This window comes from Saccostrea cucullata, unplaced genomic scaffold, assembly GCF_032062105.1.
Source record: "Saccostrea cucullata isolate Sc308-1 unplaced genomic scaffold, CSIRO_AGI_Scuc_v1 ctg8179, whole genome shotgun sequence".
NCBI lineage: Eukaryota > Metazoa > Mollusca > Bivalvia > Ostreida > Ostreidae > Saccostrea > Saccostrea cuccullata.
This window is the reverse complement of record NW_026927386.1, coordinates 24,521-30,120: the sequence shown is the minus strand read 5'-3', so window position 1 is coordinate 30,120 and position 5,600 is coordinate 24,521. Positions and strand designations below refer to the sequence as shown.

The window sequence follows — 5,600 nt, the reverse complement described above, 5'->3', positions numbered from 1 at the left end:
GTACTTGTGATATAAATGTAGATACTATAAGGACTCCGACAGAATCTCATAAGGTATATGTTATACTTAGTAGAGGATCCAAAATACAGACAAACTTGTTTAGATACAATTGATAAATTTATGTGGCAACAAAAAATTCACACAACTTTGGGGCAATATTTTGTAGAACTTTAGATGTTCCAGTCACTCTAGGTTTGCCATCACTGGTTTTGGGAGAAAACATAAATTAATCTATTTTCATCATTTCTGACATAGCTATAGATCAGCTAAGATGAGAAAGTGCCATCGTCTCTGCCAGACTCCTCTTCATGAAACTTTACCAATCAGCACGCACAAATACCCGAAGTACTTTGATATTTCAGCATTGAACACCTGTTGAAAATGAGAAATATTTTTGTACTCCAAATGATTGTTTCATACAGATTAATAATGTACATGTGATTCATTAAAAGTTTGCAGCAGAGATTATTCCGTCCAACATGACGGGGTAGTGTTCTATCGTTAAAATGACTACTGCATGTAGTCAAATATTTTTCTTACACCGATTCTCGAGCAAATTGACAAATAATCATTTGATTTTAGAGCCACCAAATTTAAAATATATGTATCTACTAAATGATATAATAAAACTGTTCATACCTTCAAAATCCTTTCATGTATTAATTGTAGATTTAATGTTGACAACACATTGAGGGTCTCCCACAATGAACTGTAGATAATAGCTACAAAAAGGATAGATACAATTATATTACATGTAATTATTTAGATGCATGAACATGTAAATCCTATTTATAAATTATATGCTTTATCCAAAATTTCATGGTTTCAGATGAAAATTTAGATGAGGAATTAAGCTCCAATGTTTTATACTAGTTTTCAATGCCTAAATTATATTTTTTACTAGTTGTCAATGCCTAGATTAGATAACATAAATTCCATAAACAAAATATATATAAATATAAATGTTTACCTGTTACAATCTGTGTATTGAGTATCGACACTGAAGTTCTGCATCCCTTTGGATTTTCTCAGCTTTTGGGAACACCGATGCCAACTGCAAGCAATTTCCGCACTGTATGTACAAAAACCACCTAACCAGAGTTTCACTCACATTTAATTGCTCTCTTGCAAAAGAATAATGGTCCGATGTAACAATTTGAACGCAATTTGAGGCAATGAACATCAAACTCGATGACCCTCCGAGTCATCTTACGAACTCTTAGTCTATTACTGGTTAAAATTAGGGTTATACCATAACAACATTCCTCACAAATATGCACGGAATCACAAATAAGTTTATTTCACAAGTACGATCTTCTAAAGCACCTCAGCGCGCGTCAAATTATGTCTTTTCTTGAACCGTTCCTTGAGTGTCGGACTTTTCGTGGGCGAATTTTATAGTCCGTTTTATTTTAAAAGATGTACATTTAAACATTTAAACAACAAATTTGTTATCATCTTGTTGTTTTCTTTAATTGTCTATTGAATTTTATAGTCTCGGAGACATCGTTTTATTTTAAAAGATGTACATTTAAACGTATTTAAACAACAAATTTGTTATCATCTTGTTGTTTTCTTTAATTGTCTATCAACTGAAATAAAAATATTCGAATTGTTGGTTTTGATATTGACTAGAACTGAAAAAGCATTTTATTCCGTAAACTACCGAGATCAATCCGAAGTTTACCGAAATTACAGCCTCACGGTCCAAGCAACAACTTGAATTAAAAACTTCATTCAACGACTAGTTCTGGGTTTTAAAAAGATTCGATGACTAGCTAAATGTAAGTTCTTCATCTTTTTTAAAATACTTGTGCCATAGATTCAATGTTTAGTTCGTGTTTAAAAGTATGTGTACAAGATTAAAATTTGGATCCGCCTCACGGTCCACGCATTAAAGAATGGGTACAACTGATATAGAACTGATTTCTTGTCTATGTAAATGGATAGGATAATCAGGATTGAAAGGGAATATCTCTCTCTCTCTCTCTCTCTCTCTCTCTCAGACATGTAAATCTCAGTATCTTGCGTAATGAAAAACCTATTATTATAGAATATGAATTCTGTATACATGTTAATGGTAATTATAACCAAATGTTCCAGATTTAATTGTATAACGAATTTATAATTCAAAGGCCTATAGCTGCAATAATGTCTCCGAATAAAATCAAGAGGGAGGGGGGGGGTTTCAGAAGAATTACGTACTCGGTAATTTTATGCTTTATGAATTAAAAGGAAAATACTTAAGGTTGCATGTACATACATATAATTATATAGCATTGCATAAAATTGTGTTCATTCGTATACTTTATCTAACAGATCAACAGACCTTTGCAGATGTTTTTGTATCATGTTTTTAGCGTAGCATTATTTCACACAGAAACGCGTAACTTTCACATAATGTTAACCCTTTGAGTACTAGTATTTCACAAAAATCCAAGAATCGTTTTTTCTCATATTTAATAGCTTCTCGGGTATATAAAAGTATAGATCATGTATAAAAAATTATAACACTATAAGACTTTTAATCAATGAAATATACGTGTTAAAACCAAATCCAATCTATAGATTGATATTTCTTTTAAGTTGCAGATACGTATCAATTTATCTCTAAAGGCTTTACACCTACTCTTCTATCTCTCAGTTCCCTTTTGAGTACATATAATATTTTAGAATCGAAAATAAAACTCGGATTCCGGGATAATTTCGCATTCAAATTAGAGAATGAATTAAGAATATTTTTTTAAAATATAATCATAACAGACATTACAGATTTACACTACGCTGACAACTTTAAACTATGCATATACTGAAAGCAGTAACCAACGTAATCTTTCATGCAGAAGTGGATATGGAAACTCAAAGTCTAATTATTTTTTTTATGTGAAAGTGTGGATGTAGACGTCTTCGACGTCATGGATACTACCTCCGCCTTTATCTCGAAAGTTCTATTCCCACTTACAAGTCAGAGTTATCTATCTTTGCTCATTGTCACTACGTAAATAGAGAAAATGAATTTATTGACGGAACTTTAAATCTCCAAAATGCAGAATTCGATTGAATAAATAATATGTTTAGTATTTTTGTAGAATAATTTGTATATACATCGCTGTAATGTATACTGCGTACAATATTATTTTCTTCAAAGTGCAATGTTGACACAGAACGGATATTTTTTTTAGATATAAATTTGTAAATCAAAAACTTTCAATATACAGACTAACACTACACAGCCAAATTTAAACTAATATGCATATAGTGAATTAAGTAACATGCAAAAGAGATAATATTGAATGTGTAAATATGTTGATCTGGAGAGCGTATATATGTCTCTAACGTCATCAATAAGTATTTCCGCCTTTATCTCGAAAGTTCTATTCTCAGTCACAGGTCAGAGTTATCTTTCTTTGCCCATCTTATACATACTACGTAAATAGAGAAAATTTCGGTACCAAAAATATACAAAATGCGGAATCTGATTTAAAAACAAATTATATATTTAGCATTTGTAGAAAAATGTCTGTTTTACATAAGAATATCTTGAAAAAATATCTAAAAACAAAAAAATCAAAAATTGACCAAAAACAAATTTACTTCCGGTTCGGACAGGAAGTACTGGAAACACACGAAAACAACTTCAAAACAAATAAAATATCATGATCTAATACTCCTGTAAATTTCATATCTTTACCTCAAACCGTTTCCGAGAAAACTGCTGGACAAAAGTCCATTTTAAAATTCGAAAATCGGTCATAACTTCGGACCGGAAGTGAATTTTTCAAAAAACGGAATTTTATATAAACTTCATATATCAACTTACTTACATGAGAAAAATTGTGAAAATCTATCCAGCCATCTCTGAGTAATCGCGCTCACAAAATTTGGGAGGAATAATAATAATAATAATAACTAGAGCAAAGCTCGTTGCAAAGCAACGAGTAAGTCTTCCGTCCTGTTTTGACCGGAAGTGACGTCAACAAAAGAAAACATTGAGCTTAGCCGTCTCCAGTGACTTTATATTCAATTTTTCGTAAAAACCTGAATGAATTGGCCATTTTTTGCTACTTCCGGTTTGACCGGAAGTGATGACGATGGACGGAAAATTTAATTTTATCATTCCAGTGACATGTATTACCCAAAAACTTATCAAGAACAGCAAAAATATGCAATTTCCGACTACTTCCGGTTTGACCGGAAGTGACGTCGCCTGACGAATTTCGACGACATCATTACATAAAGCTTGACATTTGGAACAACTTTGCTTTTTTGACGTATTACAAATTCTCAATACTTTTTGAGATATTAATGAAAAACTTTCAGCCCCTTTTAGCCCTTAAATATAGGGGCCAGCCCCTTATTGCAGATATAATTCGAAAGATCGTGACATTATTCACAACTTTTGTTCTATGTGTCTTTACAAAATATTAACAAGTAAAAAGATATTGCCAAAAATGTATGAAAAATTTCTAAATTCCCGATAGGTCTTTTTTCGAGTCATAGCGAGCGCTGACATGCCGCACTTCCGGAGAAAAAGAAAGGTGTGTGTCACATCAGCACATGTTGCTCTATTATCGATGAAAAACTTACGTTTCTATCCTAAGCCGTTTTTGAGAAAACTCGCGGACAAACTGACCCTTTGAAAATCAGTAAATCGCGAAAATCTCGAAACCGGAAGTGACGTCATCAAAACAAAAAAATATATATCAGGTTTGATTGATGTTTCACCAGTCCTGAAAGTTTCATGAAAATCGATCGAGCCGTTTTCGAGAAATTGCGTGCACAAAATCGGTAAGAAAAAAAAACAATAATAATAAAAATAGTGGAAAAGAAACCTAAGAATAACAGTAAGGTCTTCCGCTGAAGACGGAAGACCTTAAAAATAGTGGAAAAGAAACCTAAGAATAACAGTAAGGTCTTCCGCTGAAGACGGAAGACCTTAATAATGCTAGCTGTGGCACAAGATTGCGCGGACAGAAAAGATTGCTGCTTTACCTGATTGGTGTATAATGAGAAGTTGTTTAATAAAAAATATTCTTCACTTGCTTTCTGTTTTAAATATATCAGGAAATGTTGTTTAATTCATGTCTACAAGAAGAGCTGGATAGGCTGGCCGGTTTGTTTACAGGAGAATAAAATCTGCGAAAGTCGGGTTCGCTACTTGACACACATTTCGAATTTACATGAATCACCGCGAAATCACTGTGAATTTATGTGTGAACAATCATGTATCAAGATTAAATGATTTATTTAATGGTAAACATTTATTTCTGAATGGGAAACACAACATGATAAGGGTACATTATACTTATTACACCGAGAACCGCTATTTCCGCGTATTTCTGTGTATTGCTCAAATGTAAACAAACATTGCATTTACTCCACAGGAAAGCAAATTGAAAGATGTTCGGTATTAAAATATCATATCATATTAGTAGAATTTAGTGCAACTTGAACATAAAAAAAAATGGGCGACAAAAGCTTTTAATGACATGTTTTATCATTTGCACGGGAAATTTCCATCACGAAAAATGAGATGTTCATGCCGTAAAAATTCATAATTTCTGTTTCCTATAAAATCTGGCCGTAAAACTACACAGAAG

The 5,600-nt window shown here is 32.4% G+C and overlaps 1 long non-coding RNA gene across 1 annotated transcript; it reads right to left on the bottom strand.

Moving 5' to 3' along the window:
* Positions 1-77: 77 nt before the first annotated feature.
* On the bottom strand, positions 78-1,378 carry LOC134274314 (uncharacterized). The gene is made up of 3 exons (XR_009993586.1): positions 971-1,378; positions 640-722; positions 78-372 (listed from the first exon to the last, which is right to left on the bottom strand). It is a non-coding gene; the product is annotated as an uncharacterized LOC134274314 (long non-coding RNA).
* Between the last annotated feature and the right edge of the window lie 4,222 nt (positions 1,379-5,600).